Source organism: Dreissena polymorpha, chromosome 4 (genome assembly GCF_020536995.1).
Source record: "Dreissena polymorpha isolate Duluth1 chromosome 4, UMN_Dpol_1.0, whole genome shotgun sequence".
Taxonomy (NCBI): Eukaryota; Metazoa; Mollusca; class Bivalvia; order Myida; family Dreissenidae; genus Dreissena; species Dreissena polymorpha.
The window spans coordinates 61,329,234-61,346,163 of NC_068358.1; the positions used below are offsets into that span (position 1 = coordinate 61,329,234).

At 35.8% G+C, this 16,930-nt stretch overlaps 1 protein-coding gene across 4 annotated transcripts in view; it reads left to right on the top strand.

Moving 5' to 3' along the window:
- LOC127880334 (putative amine oxidase [copper-containing]) overlaps positions 1-16,930 on the top strand; it is a 61,314-nt gene that overhangs the window by 34,595 nt on the left and 9,789 nt on the right. For all 4 annotated transcript variants that reach the window (XM_052427744.1, XM_052427743.1, XM_052427745.1 and 1 more), the window contains one exon: positions 11,196-11,288. The gene's annotated coding sequence lies outside the window, so the exon portion shown is untranslated. The remainder of the gene's footprint in view (positions 1-11,195; positions 11,289-16,930) is intronic.

Genomic DNA, 16,930 nt, shown 5'->3' on the forward strand with positions numbered 1-16,930 from the left:
ATTGTATGTATGGAAAGCGATTCGACGCATAATCCCAAGAAACTAGGTTTGTCATGATAACCTAGGTTCTCAGAATGAGAACCTAGGTTCTCGCTTGAAGATTGCACATGGCTTCAAGAACCCAAGTTTTCAAAACTAGGTTACTCATGAGATCATAGGTTCTCATTTGAAAACCTAGGTTCTTATGAGAACCTAGGTTCTCAGAATGAGATCCTAGGTTCTCATGAAAAACCTAGTTTCTTGAGATTATGCGTCGAACTGCTTGCCATATCCGTGGATTTCATTCGGGAACCATAGGTTCTCATGAGAACCTAGGTTTTCAGAATTACGCGTCTTTAATACTAAATCCGTGGTTTTCATTTGGGAACCATAGGCTCTCATGAGAACCTAGGTTTCCGGACTTACGCGTCGGACTGCGTAAACGTGCTCGTTTGGAATACGGGACACATATTATTCAGGGCACAGGATCAATGGGGTTCACATATGATTACATACGAGCTGGACAGAATGAAAACACGCCGTTAAGGACTTTATTTTTGCAGATATTTCAAGGTATTGAAATATGTTTGCCAAGTCTTTAGTGCATAAGTGTTTCTTGCAGTGTGGGCCGATGTCTTATGATTGAATAAGACATTATTACATATTATCAATAGATATTAAACTTCTATTTATACCATAATGCTTGCTTACTATATCACAGACATACTTTGAATAGAAAACTGTACCGTACAGTCGTTTAAGGACCGAACAAGGTAACTGAATATCTGAAACTCATTTAATGCTGTAACAATGAATTATGTAACGATTGATCTGAATGTGTTTCAATTTTTAGTCTCAAAATAATATTTACAATAAAAGATGTATTTCATAAACAGTTTAATTTTTTATAAACGTGTTCAGACCAATGTCGATGAGAAACTAGGTTTATGAAATCCCAAGAAACCTAGATTTTTATGAGAACCTAGATTCTCACTTGACATTTATAATTACTTTTGCATTCATTTCCATTCATTTTCAAAGTAGCTGTCAAATATCCTTTATATTTGAAACATACAAATCATTATCGCTTACATTTTAAAATTACAAAATTCAATCGTAAGTTAACATTGTCGTACGATCTTTGATAAGACGGACCCCTGGTGTTTTTTATGAGAACCTAGATTTTCATGAGAACCTAGATTCTCACTTGAAAACCTAAGTTTACTCTCGAGAACCTAGGTTCTCATGAGAAACTAGGTTTTTCATGAGAACCTAGATTCTCATACACATATAGAACAAAGGTTGTTATGAGAAACTAGGTTTTCATTAGAACCTAGGTTCTCATTCTGAGAACTTAAGTTCTTGTTTTATATCCTAGGTTTATACAAGAACCTAGGTTCTCGACGGCTTTTCGCGTCGTTCTCTCTGATAACCTAGGTTTTCATGAGAACCCAAGATTTTATTTGGGAACCATAGTTCACATGAGAACCTAGGTTCTCATTCTAGCCTAGGTTCTCATGAGAACCTAGGTTTTCAGAATTACGCGTCTTTAATACTAAATCCGTGGTTTTCATTTGGGAACCATAGGCTCTCATGAGAACCTAGGTTTCCAGACTTACGCGTCGGACTGCGTAAACGTGCTCGTTTGGAATACGGGACACATATTATTCAGGGCACAGGATCAATGGGGTTCACATATGATTACATACGGGCTGGACAGAATGAAAACACGCCGTTAAGGACTTTATTTTTGCAGATATTTCAAGGTATTGAAATATGTTTGCCAAGTCTTTAGTGCATAAGTGTTTCTTGCAGTGTGGGCCGATGTCTTATGATTGAATAAGACATTATTACATATTATCAATAGATATTAAACTTCTATTTATACCATAATGCTTGCTTACTATATCACAGACATACTTTGAATAGAAAACTGTACCGTACAGTCGTTTAAGAACCGAACAAGGTAACTGAATATCTGAAACTCATTTAATGCTGTAACAATGAATTATGTAACGATTGATCTGAATGTGTTTCAATTTTTAGTCTCAAAATAATATTTACAATAAAAGATGTATTTCATAAACAGTTTAATTTTTTATAAACGTGTTCAGACCAATGTCGATGAGAAACTAGGTTTATGAAATCCCAAGAAACCTAGATTTTTATGAGAACCTAGATTCTCACTTGACATTTATAATTACTTTTGCATTCATTTCCGTTCATTTTCAAAGTAGCTGTCAAATATCCTTTATATTTGAAACATACAAATCATTATCGCTTACATTTTAAAATTACAAAATTCAATCGTAAGTTAACATTGTCGTACGATCTTTGATAAGACGGACCCCTGGTGTTTTTTATGAGAACCTAGATTTTCATGAGAACCTAGATTCTCACTTGAAAACCTAAGTTTACTCTCGAGAACCTAGGTTCTCATGAGAAACTAGGTTTTTCATGAGAACCTAGATTCTCATACACATATAGAACAAAGGTTGTTATGAGAAACTAGGTTTTCATTAGAACCTAGGTTCTCATTCTGAGAACTTAAGTTCTTGTTTTATATCCTAGGTTTATACAAGAACCTAGGTTCTCGACGGCTTTTCGCGTCGTTCTCTCTGATAACCTAGGTTTTCATGAGAACCCAAGATTTTATTTGGGAACCATAGTTCACATGAGAACCTAGGTTCTCATTCTAGCCTAGGTTCTCATGAGAAACCTAGTTTCTTGAGATTTTGCGTCGAACCGCTCGCCATAGCCATGTGCAATCTGCAATCGAGAACCTAGGTTCTCATTTTGAGAACCTATGTTCTCATGAGAAACCTAGTTTCTTGGGATTATGCGTCGAACCGCTAGCCATACTATTGCGTTTGTTATCACCCGTGAAATTGGACTCTCCCTTGTTTATCGAAGTCGCATCTATTAATAGCCTCAGATTATGAACGACCTGTTCTGAGCAAAAATTCTACGTAATTTAGACGCAGCAGATAGTGGACTATTTTAATCATTCATAAACAATCTCTTCCGCGACACGTATAATACAAACATAGTTTATTGATTCTTTTCTACATTCGCCCCGTTCAAAAAGACTCCATTTAACACGATATTCGCGTAATGTTTCCATTTGTGAATGAATATACATGTAGTTGAATAACTCAAAACTCTTGCATAAATTATACAACTCTTTCTCGCGCGGATGCGACAGATTACGAAATACCAACACTTTCGGTGCAAATTACGAAATATCAACTTTTACGGTGAACATTACGAAATGCCTTGGTTATATAAACCGCCACTGATCTACATAGACTATTAATTAACGACATAGAATACACTTACAGTTTATCTTGCGAGAAGAAGTGATTAGCATTGAGGTAAGGATTTCATAAAAATAAAATGCATAGCGACAATTGTTTATAAAAAGAAATATGGTAATAAATTTGACATCAAACACAGATTTTACTGCCGAGTTAACTTATATATAAGCAATATAAAAACTTATAAGGAATTCATTTATGATTTTTTTAAAGGAAATAATGCTTTAACATTTTACATTAATTAAAAAAATACACTTAGACCTAAACAAACAATGTTAATAATAGCGTCCAATTATATTTATCATAATTGGTTTTCAGATACAAAAAATGGTTCTCAGTTCTCTGAAATTCATAGTGCTTACCATCGCGTGTCTATACACATGCGATTGTATTTCCATTCCAACTTCACCATTGACGTCATTGGCTACGTCATCAACGCCAGCAGCGTCACAACCGCCGACAGGTCCTTTATCAGATCCGCCGAATATTTTCGAATCCGCTGTATTTCTGTGCGGTGATCGTGTCTTTAATGATGCACTGGCGATGCTGTTCCCGCCGTCCGACCTTTCAGCACCAAACATAATTAATGCTACTTTGGCCGCTGAGGTCCAACGACAGAGCTTAGACCTATTCTGTGGCCGAGTATCCGAGTATTCATCCTGTGTTGCAAGCGTGCTAAAATACAGTAAACGCCAGGTAGATATTTTCGTTAAACAATATATCAACGTGGACATGTTCACCTCGGCGTTGGGATTGTACTGCGCCAACAAAGACCTGATAGCGAGCCAGTTCCACTGTACCCTGGCCAGATTTAGGGACGCCAAGAACAGCTGCCCTCTGGGTGGAATTTATGGCATCATGCAAAGTGTTGCAATGGCAGCAGGGATCACTAAAGCCGAGTATTGCTCAGCAGTGGACAAAGCCAAATATTGTCGAGTGAACACACAGCTACGTCCGTGCAACGGCACCTACGCAGATGTCATGGACAGACTGTATGACGATTTAACGCAGGGGTATTGTGCACAGTAATTTATTTTCATATTCGGACGACGAGGAACAACTGAAACGTCAACTGCAAAATCTCAAAAAGCAAAAGAAAGAAACAATAGCATCTCCAACTGCCTTGGATCACAGCTGAAACATATGTAAATAAACAACAAATAGTTATATTTTAAATCGATGTCAAAAAATATATATGCAATAAAGTTCAATATATTATTAAGCAATATAATTAGTGTGTTTGTTTAACTATTGAAGACTGTAGTCTGTTAATATGAAATAAATTGGTTACTTAGCAATGGCTTTAAATGAGTTACTAAATAATGCTCAAAATATGTACCACTTTACTTATGTTGATGATGTTAGGTCGAGTTGCAGGTGGCGTAGATCTGCTTTAAAAGTTAATCGTGCTAATGTAGACATATGCTTTATTACACGTGAGTTCGGTCTATATTAAATTCATGCGTGGCTTTACAGTTATGAGCAAAGCGCTGAAGGCACTGAAGTTGTTCGCTATTGCATAATTTAAGACGAAACTCATTTTTCAAAATTAATCGCAAATTTGAAATCAACACAAGCCATTCAAATTTATAAAGAGTGTGTCTTAACGCACGGATCGAGAAGTGTGTGCACTTTTTATCATCCTATTTATTTTATAGAGATAACTTAGGCAACATAACAACAACATGACCATTTTTTGACGTTCAGAAAGCATAGAAAGTATGATGAAAATGGTAATCAGAACTGAATATAAAGACAATTTACAATCACCATCATATTATATGAATATTGTTGGTATATCGAATACATATCTTACTAAGAATATAATTTCATTATGGAAATTCCCTGTGCAAAACTTTTGATTTTTGACACCATATACAAATTCAAAATATACAATAAGATAATTGATCAAATAAATAAAAAATAAATCTGCGAGCAATACTTTTTACTCACGAATTAGGTAGTCATAAAGACAGCCCTGTTGACCCGTACTTTGTGTTTTATGCATTACTTGTTACCCTAGCAGTACACACGGTGTCAACAACTCTGACCTTAACATGGGTATACAACACTAATGCGCATTTTCGGCATAGCTGTTTTACCCAGCTTTTCACCTTAAATGTCTTTAAGATAACGCCAGCAGACACGCATGAATATATTCGAATATTTCATAGGCTGATTTGAGATAAAACCTCTGAACTTTGGCTACATCACTGATTCTGTGCTCAGCGCAAAGGCTGTATCACTATTCAGTATAAGAAATTCCGGACTACTCACTGCATTTTCAAACGACACAAATTGTGGCCCAGTTACAATATCGCGTTAAAATCCATCTCGCAGAATGTCAGGGTCAGAGTAGTTTACTAAATCGTCCGGGGAATATATTATTTATTTTCGATCAACACAGCTTTGTTTTCAAGATGAGAAAACAAACAAATAGTAAAGGCTCACGATCTTTTAATTATCCAACCACAAATGTTTGCCGTACTCGGTCAAATCGTCTGGAAATTGTTCCTAAACGCCTGGATAGGCTGCCATTATATACAAGTTTGCTATTTTGAATTTAATTTTGTATCGAAAATAATTGTGCTAAAATGTGCCATTCACAAATCGAAATGAGATTTTTATTGACCTACGTCATGCAAAAATGGGCCTTATTCCATATGCGCCCATCATATGTATAGCCCACTTAGCCTGCGCATCTCTCAGTCTGGTCAGGAGATACATAATGAGACCATGACACATTGGGTGATTTCATAGCGAACAGAATTGCCTCTGACCAGACTGCGCAAATGCACAGGTTGTGCTTAAGATACGCTGGCCGAAAGGCATAGCACAGGTTGTGCTTAAGATACGCTGGCCGAAAGGCATAAGACCCATTTTCGCATGACGCGGCTATGAACGTGTGATTTAAATGTGTCGAAAGAAGAAATGCCTGTAAATCAAATATTAACATACGATATATTTTGATGGTGAAGAAATACACTCATAATAATGCAAGTGGGGACACATATATTGTGCACTAACGTAGTATAATGTTCATCAACTTACACTAATATGTGGTAATTTTATTTACTTACACTGATGTGTGGTTTGACAATGATAACACAAATTTCATGCGGTGAATATGCGACTAACAAGTTAACAAACACAATAACTTAACTTTTGTTTTCAATTTCATTATTTAGAAACGATTGCAAACTTTATTTCAAAGTCAGAATTTACACCGACTACCTTTTTAAAAGATATTTCTTGTTATATTTAGTTTGTGTTTTTTTTTAATTTTGTTTAAGCGATTATAAAGCATGTTTGTTGTTGTCTATACTATACCTGTAGTAATTGGTGAACTCATGTCGAACGTTTTATTAATTGAGAACTGTAACAAATTTAACCTTCTACTATTGCGTTGTTAGCACCCATGAAAGATCGCCGCTATCTGTTGAGAACAAAAGAATGTTTCCAAGACATATCAAATTTAACCCCGCTGTAGTAGCATGCACTATGGACGAGGTTTCACAACATCCCACTATACTTGTTTATCAGCATCTATTAATAGCCTCAGATTATGAATGACCTGTGTTGAGCAAAAATACTAAGAAGTACGCTAAACACAAATACGATGCGACTATGACTTTTATTATGCAAGAATATACAATTCCGCGAGACGTATTATTCGCAAGCCTTTGTAAATTTCTATTAATAACCAACCAATGAAACTTAAAATATCCAGAAGCCGGGGCCTTATGATTGCAATAATGTAAAGAATTGACGTTTAACTGAAGTAAGCAAAGGAAACGTAGCGCCTAGTGGACCATTTCTTTTTATGTGCGAACGCAGGTTGAACGTAAAGTGTGCTGTTTACTATCGTAACTCGCTTAGTGAGCGTACCCTTCGCTTGGTTTAAGTCAAACAAAAAATGAACCACAATATAAATATTATAATAATTGTATTGGTATTAAATAGCATTGTGTTAAATTCTCAAGCAAACCACATTAAAACTTGAGCTACGTTGGCCAAAAGACCATAAGACCCATTTTCGCATGACGCGGCTATGAAAGTGTGATATAAATGATTGGATAGAAAACTGCATGTTAATCAAATATTAACATACGATATATTTCGATGATGAAGAAATAAACCCATAATAAGCCATGTGCGGACACATTATGGTGTTCAATCCCATAGTATATTTTTATCTACTTATACTAATATTTGGTTTGCCTATAATAACACACATTTCATGCGGTGAATATGCGACTAACAAGTATAAAAAAACAATAGTTAACTTTTTCTTTTCCATTTCATTATTTAGAGGTGTAAATTTCTAACTTTATTTTAAAGTCAGCATTTACATCGACTACCTTTTTAAAAGATAATTATTGTTATATTTGATTGTTTTTTATAATCGGTTTAAGCGATTATGAAGCATTTTTGTTGTTGTCTATCGCATCCCTGTAATTATTGTTGAACTCATGTTCAATGTTGTATAAATTGAGAACTGTGAATATGAACAAGCGTAACCTTATACTATTGCGTTGTTATCACACGTGCAAATGGACTCTCCCTTGTTTATCGGCAGCCGCATCTATTAATAGCCTCAGATTATGAATGACCTGTGCATGACTATTTTAATCATTAATAAACAATCTCTTCCGCGACACGTATAATACAAAAATTGTTTATTGTTTTGTTTCTATATACGCCACGTTCAAAAATAATACATTTAACACGATATTTGCATAATGTTTCCATTTGTGAATGAATATAGTTGAAGAACTCAACCCTCTTGCATACATTATACAACTCTTTCTCGCGCGGATGAGGCACATGTGGCGGGTATCCGGCTAAGCGTAGTTAACAGCGAAATGGCTTGAAATTGTTGGTACTGACATTAGTTGTTCGCAAGCGCCAGCTCTACACAGTCTTCGTTTCTCGTCCTCTTTTATTTTAGCGAGAAACATGTGACGCATGTGCAACAGGACTTGCTTCTCATAATATGAGAATATGGGCTCCCGACAAGTTATTGCATTATATTCTTATTGTTAAGTCAGTAAATGATGAATGCGCCATGTGGATGGTCCATTGAAATTACGAACAAGAAGGCGTTGCATTCCTGCTGGATGAAACATGACACAACGGGTATTCTGCAACATACAATTTAAACCGGCCTAACGTAAGAACCAGAAATATATTTTTAAAAGATATACGGCGTCGATGTTTTTTGTTGTCGAGAACGATGGTCAATAAAATCAACGACTTATAACTTATGTCGCGGATGTTTTACTTAACAATACTTCACCGCCTTATATTCACATACACTAATTGAGGACGAACGAACGTAGTTTACTGTCTTATTGGAGACCCAACTCCGAGAATGTTGACGATCACAGAAGAGTACTTATTATGCAAAAAAAATATCGTAGATAAAGTTTTGTGTCACTATGTTGATCACTCTAGAAATTCATTAAACATTGGTTCAGCAACTTGACAAATACTCTTGTATGACAGTGATTGCCGATCAACATAATACATCGATATATGGTCCTTATGGCGCGTTTTCCATAGCTTAAAATCTGGATTTTAATTTACACATGAAAACTGTTTCTTTAACAGCCTTAATTTATTTTTGAGATCTGGCAGTACAACTTAATTAGGCTCTGATGTTGACATTTCGGCAACATTTGCGGAAGCTATTCTAAGCGCAACGCCGATACCGAGACTTTTACTCGTATAAGTTGAAGAACCACTACTGAAAATATGTGTTGTATAAAACAAATCTACAAAATATGTGGGAATTTCCAAAAGGCGTACATCCTTAATGCCAAACTATACAGCAAAGATAGCCAACCAGTTTTTCAGAGTATAATTAAACATTTGTTAAAGAATGGACGGAACATTTTCTAATTCGCTCAATTTAGGTATTTTTATGCCCCTCCCCCCCTTTCGAAGAAGGGGTCGGTACTTCGGTCGGTCGGTCGGTCCGTCCGTCCACCAGATGGTTTCCGGATGATACCTCAATAACGCTTAGGGTTTAGGATCATGAAACTTCATAGGTACTTTAACCATGACTGGCAGATAACCCCTATTGATTTTCAGGTCACTAGGTCAAAGGTCAAGGTCACAGTGACAAAAAACGTATTCACACAATGGCTGCCACTACAACTGACAGCCTATTTGGGGGGGCATGCATGTTTTACAAACAGCCCTTGTTCGTATACATGTGCATCGTAAAGTGTTCGCTCCGTGAAGGGTCGTATAATTTAATTTATAACATTTAGTATGCCAATAATAATCGCAGTTAGTTGCAAGATGTGTCGTGTTATGTACATCAAGCGTAGATTAAACGTGGAGTAATACTTGAACATGTATTGGCCATTGATAACGCGTTCCGAATACCTTCTAATTTCATTAGGGTACATGTACCAACACAGCGGATAGATATTGGAGACATTCCCTTGCTTGAAGTGTAAACGTGTAGCTGATAAGAACTTCGTGTTTTGGCGAACCTTTCTAACCAAAGTTTTCACCTTAATTGACCTTTATTAAGAGCCTATTAAATAAGCGAGAAATTTCCCTCCATTAGGCCCTGATAAATAAGAAAGTTACCAAGAGATTTTGATCATTCAAATTAGAACGTGATAAGATTAGATTAGATTATTTTAGAACGTGCATGTCATTTAGTTTAAAGCACATGTTTGTGATATCAATTTCTAAACTTACTTTAATGTTGTTATGTTTAATGGGAGATTATACGATTTTGTCAAATATGTATGAATTTATATAAAAAAGTAACAAACTTATTATTCATAATATTTCAATATAATTTAAAATAAAAGTTAAGGAGAACATGTGTCGAAATATGCGAAATAAGCCAGATATGTAATTCTGAAATCGAAAATGTCTGTACAGTCGAATTCGCCAGCATGTATATCATGCATGTACGATGTGAATTTAGTTTAACGGATCACTTTAATTTCCTTCAACGATATCTATTCATAAAAAGACGAATGCTTCGGTTATTGTAGGAAAATATGTACAAAATATCTTCGTCACAATCGGCTCTGGGCGCTAATTTGTATTTGCTGCATTTTATGAAATTCGTCTTCAATGTATAATTATTCTTGCATAATTTATGTTATTGTAGATCTATCATATTTTTATCATTATAATTTTATTACAAATCAACACATATAAAAATCGTATAATCTCCTTTTAACAAGATACAACATTTCTCGTTTTTATTTTTTGTGCGACAATATATCGTGGCGGGAAATTAACATGGAATATATTAATATATTCCATGTTAATTTCCCGCCACGATATCCGAACATTTACGAGCGAATGCGGGGCGTTGGAAGAACGACGTATTCATGAGAACTACGTCGTGCTTCCGAAGCTGCCCGAAGCCAATCTCGCGTTCGCTCGTAAATGTTCGGATATCGTAGTCGTACTTTCGTAAATTCACATGGAACATATTGTGACACAAACAAATAAAAACGAGCATTTTGGATCGCGTAAAATTTATTTTGAAATTTCGGCTATTACTATAAGAACATTGATTGTTTATGTGTTAACTTTATTTCTTGAAATACTGATTGGAATGTAGTATATGGCATTTTTTTGCCGTTTTGAGGTGGTATTTTTGCATTTATTTAGTTCCCTAATATTAGGGTTCTTTATTTTCATTTAAGGTAAGGCCAATTGTACATTATGTTTATTTTGTGTTTTGTTGTGCTTGTTTAACTGAACGAAATATTGTTCAGAATCCATTTTGTGTGATTTTCTACATTAATTTAAATGAGGGAAAGCCCCTTTAAACACACTTTCCCACTGAATGACTACACGAAAGGTTGATTGGTCTCGATTTAAGCTTTTTTGTGAATGTTTGTATTTTTACAGTGGATATTTGGAAACTACGCAACGAAGGAAACTCCTTCCAGCAGCCATTCGTGAAAGGAGTTAAGAGAGAACGCTGAAATTCACCACAAAAAGGTTAGACTACGTTTTTGGTAATTTTTATGTTGGACGTGTGTACACTGATTAAACCTTAAGTGATCATTCTGCTCATTAAACCTGACTTTTGCAGGCTACTAATTAAGCTTTAAGTGTGTATACTACTTTTTAGGCCTGAGATATGACCACTGCTTATAAAGCCTAAAAGTGCATTCTGCTTTTTATGACTAAAGTGTGCATACTGCTTATTCAACCTTCAAAGTGCATTGATGCGTATTAACCCTGGTGTGTGCAGATGGCTTATTAAGCCTGAAATGTGCATACCGTTTATTGAATCCAAAGTGTGTATGATGTTTATTAAGCCTGAAGTTTCCACACTAGTTATAGAGCATTAATTTTGAAAAATTACTCGTAAAGCATAAAATGTGCACACCGGTACCTCTTATCAAGCCTAAAATCTGCATGCTGCTAAGTAAGCAAGGAGAGTGCCTTCCGCTTAATAAGCTTGAAATATGCACACTGCATATAAAGCCTTAAATCTGCATGCTGCTTCATATGCCTTAAGTATGCACACGTATTATTAAACCTGTAATGTGCATAGTATGCATACAACTTATTCAGCTCAAAGTAACATATATACTCAAAATAAACGAATATTTCGCAAATCAACAAATATTTGGTAAAATAAAAATAACACATAAAAATCAGTGTTCCCTATAGCAATAGCCACAATTTCAACGCTAAATGTGGTATGTTAACATAGATTTAATGAGATACAAAAGCTCGTTTTTATTTTTTGTGACACAATATATATCATTTTAATTTCCTGAAACGATTTATATTCAAACGACACACGAAAACTAATATTGTACATGAAAATGTGTTGAATATATTGTCCCACAAAAAACAAAAAATAGCATGTTGTATCTTTTTAACTTTATGTTACCAGACCACATCTAGCGTTAAAATTTTGGCTATTGCTATAAGAAACATTGATTGTTATGTGTTAACTTAATTTTCTAAATAGTGGGTGTTTATGCGCTTTTAAATGTGCATTTTGCGCAAGGAGCCTCAAGTGGCATACTGCTTATTTAGCCTAAACTGAGCACGTTGATTATTATTAGCCAGAAGTTTTCATTCTGTGTAGTAAGTCAGAAATCAGCACACTGCTCTCAAGTTTGAAATCTGCACACTGCTTACTTTTCCGGAAGTGTGCATATTTCTTGTTAAGCTGGACTATTGAATACTGCTTATTAGTCCTGAAATCTGCACAATGCATATGGGGCTTGAAATCTGCATACTGCTTCATATGCATGAAGTGTACACACAACTTATCAAGCCTCAAAATGTGCACACTTCCTATAACGCCGGACATGTGCACACTGCTTATAAAGCCTGGAGTGTTCACAATGCTTATAAAGACTGAAATGTACACAATGCTTTTAAGCCTAAAATGTACACAATGATTATAAAGCCTGAAATGTACACAATGCTTTTAAAGCCTGAAATGTACATAATGCTTATAAAGCCTGACATGTACATACTGCTTATAAAGCCTGAAGTAAACATCCTGCTTATAAAGCCTGAAATTTACATACTGCTTATAAAGCCTGAAATGAACATACTGCTTATAAAGCCTGGAGTGTACATCTTGCGTATTAAGCATGGAGTGTACGTACTGCTTATTAAGCCTGAAATGTACATACTTCTTATAAAGCCTGGAGTGTACATACTGCTTATTAAGCCTTGAGTGTATATACTGCTTATTTAGCCTGGAGTGTACATACTGCTTATTAAGCCTGGAGTGTACATACTGCTTATTAAGCCTGGAGTGTACATACTGCTTATTAAGCCTGGAGTGTACAAACTGCTTATTAAGACTGGAGTGTACAGACTGCTTATTAAGCCTGGAGTGTTCGTTCAGACTGCTTATTAAACCTGGAGTGTACAGACTGCTTATAAAGCCTGGAGTGTACATACTGCTTATTAAGCCTGGAGTGTATATACTGCTTATTAAGCCTGGAGTGTACATACTGCTTATTAAGCCTTGAATGTACATACTGCTTATTAAGCCTGAAATATACATACTTCTTATAAAGCCTGGAGTGTACAGACTGCTTATTAAGCCTGAAATGTACAGACTGCTTATTAAGTCTTGAGTGTACAGACTGCTTATAAAGCCTGGAGTGTACATACTGCTTATTAAGCCTGGAGTGTACATACTGCTTATTCAGCCTGGAGTGTACATACTGCTTATTAAGCCTGGAGTGAACACACTGCTTATTTAGCCTGAAATATACATACTTCTTAAGTTATAAAGCCTGGAGTGTACAGACAGCTTATTAAACCTGAAGTGTACAGAACGCTTATTAAGCCTGGAGTGTACATACTGCTTATAAAGCCTGGAGTGTGCATACTTCTTATTAAGCCTGGAGTGTACATACTGCTTATAAAGCCTGGAGTGCACAGACTGCTTATTAAGCATGGAGTGTATATACTGCTTATAAAGCCTGGAGTGTGCATACTTCTTATTAAGCCTGGAGTGTACATACTGCTTATATAGCCTGAAGTGTACATACTGCTTATTAAGCCTGGAGTGTACATACTGCTTATTAAGCCTGGAGTGTACATACTGCTTATAAAGCCTGGAGTGTACATACTGCTTATAAATCCCGAAATATACATACATCTTATAAAGCCTGGAGTGTACATACTGCTTATAAAGCCTGGAGTGTGCATACTTCTTATTAAGCCTGGAGTGTACATACTGCTTATAAAGCCTGAAATGTACATATGGCTTATTTAGCCTGAAGTGTACATACTGCTTATTTAGCCTGAAGAGTACAGACTGCTTATTAAGCCTTTAATGTACATAATTCTTATCAAGCATGGAGTGTACATTCTGCTTAATTAGCCTGGAGTGTACATACTGCTTATTAAGCCTGAAGTGTACAGACTGCTTATTAAGCTTGGAATGTACAGTCATTGAAATTCAGATTTAAATCTACAGGCAGGTCGGGCTAGTAATAAGGGAATTTGTACTAGCCCGAGTCAGATTTTACTAGCCCAAACATTTTTGTTAAAAATGCAGATAAACATAACATAAAACATCCAAAGAAGCATTCATTTATTCAATCTTCAGAATACAATACAACTCTCTTATTAATTTCATCCTCGTCCACGTCAGCTTCCTTGTCATCTGAGCCAGCCTCTTTTGGATCCTGAAATAAGAAGAAATTAATTTCACACATGGATATCAATCTAATCACAATTATTAATATATACATAAAGTTTAGGTAAACCATTACCAGAACTGTATCCAACAGTCTTGGCCAAACATGGCCGGACCGACGGACATGTCCTGTAAAATTGTGTAAGGTCCGGCCTGTCTGTCAAATTTACAGGACCGATTGTCCGGTAAAAAAACAACAATAAATTCATAGGTTTGTATAGGTTTGTTTGTGGCTCTGAAAGTTTTCTGAGGTGCAAAAATAGCAATAGCGTCTTTATACACGTGCTTTTCCGTACCAACGCTCTTTCTGCTGACGGAATTTTCCGAGGGCACCTGATTGGTCTATTTATGTGCATCTTACGAATGCTGGTACCTGACATGTACACATTGCTAAAACCCTTGAAGTTTACACACTGATTATTACCTCTGAAGTGCACGCACTGCGTATTTCGCCTGCAGTGTAAACACTGTTTATTAAGCCTGCCATGTAAAAACTATTAATAACGCCTTACATGTACGCTTGAAGTTTAAGAACTGCTTTCTACGCCTGAATGCGCACACTGTTATTACGCCTGAAGTGTACGCACTTCTTATTTAGCCTGAAACTTGCATACTGCCTATTAAGCCTGAAATTTGAAGAATGCCTATTAAGCCTGAAATATGCAAACCGCTTATTAAGCCTGATATCTGTATAATACTTATTAAGCCTGAAATATGCAAACTGCTTATTTAGCCTGATATCTGTATAATGCTTATTAAGCCTGAAATATGCAAACTGCTTATTTAGCCTGATATCTGTGTAATGCTTATTAAGCCTGAAATATGCAAACTGCTTATTTAGCCTGATATCTGTATATTGCTTATTGAGCCTGAAATGTACATACTGCTTATTGAGCCTGAAATGTACATACTGCTTATTGAGCCTGAAATGTACATACTGTTTATTGAGCCTGAAATGTACATATTGCTTATTGAGCCTGAAATGTACATACTGCTTATTGAGTCTGAAATGTACATACTGCTTATTAAGCCTGAAATGTACATACTGCTTATTGAGCCTGAAATGTACATACTGCTTATTGAGCCTTATATGTACAAACTGCTTATTGATCCTGAAATGTACATACTGCTTATTGAGCCTGAAATGTACATACTGCTTATTAAGCCTGAAATGTACATACTGCTTATTGAGCCTGAAATGTACATACTGCTTATTGAGCCTGAAATGTACATACTGCTTATTGATCCTGAAATGTACATACTGCTTATTGAGCCTGAAATGTACATACTGCTTATTGAGCCTGAAATGTACATACTCCTTATTGATCCTGAAATGTACATACTGCTTATTGATCCTGAAATGTACATACTGCTTATTGATCCTGAAATGTACATACTGCTTATTGATCCTGAAATGTACATACTCCTTATAAAGCCTGGAGTGTACATACTGCTTATTAAGCCTGGAGTGTACATACTGCTTATTCAGCCTGGAGTGTACATACTGCTTATTGAGCCTGAAATGTACATACTGCTTATTGAGCCTGAAATGTACATACTGCTTATTGAACCTGAAATGTACATACTGCTTATTGAGCCTGAAATGTACATACTGCTTATTGAGCCTGAAATGTACATACTGCTTATTGATCCTGAAATGTACATACTACTTATTGAGCCTGAAATGTACATACTGCTTATTGAGCCTGAAATGTACATACTCCTTATTGATCCTGAAATGTACATACTGCTTATTGATCCTGAAATGTACATACTGCTTATTGATCCTGAAATGTACATACTGCTTATTGATCCTGAAATGTACATACTCCTTATAAAGCCTGGAGTGTACATACTGCTTATTAAGCCTGGAGTGTACATACTGCTTATTCAGCCTGGAGTGTACATACTGCTTATTGAGCCTAAAATGTACATACTGCTTATTGAGCCTGAAATGTACATACTGCTTATTAAGCCTGAAATGTACATACTGCTTATTGATCCAGAAATGTACATACTGCTTATTGATCCTGAAATGTACATACTCCTTATTAAGCCTTAAATGTACATACCGTTTATTAAGCCTGGAGCGTGCATACTGCTTATTAAGCCTGAAATGTACATACTGCTTATCGAGCCTGAAATGTTCATACTGCTTATTGAGTCTTATATGTACATACGGCTTTATTAACCATAACATTGCTAGAGTACATATCATAGTTATTTAGCCCGAATGTCTATTTGAAGCAATCATTTTCAATGTTAAAAAGGTTTTTAGTGAGTTCATGATTACGTTCGCATGTAAACTGGCTATACAGCGTTTCTGACTCATTCACAAGCCGCAGTGAACATAAAGCTGCCTTTGCAAAACGCTATTCTGATAAGTTAACCGACTTGCTGCCCGTGTAAACAGAAGTATTGCAAACACATTAAACGGGCATATTCACGG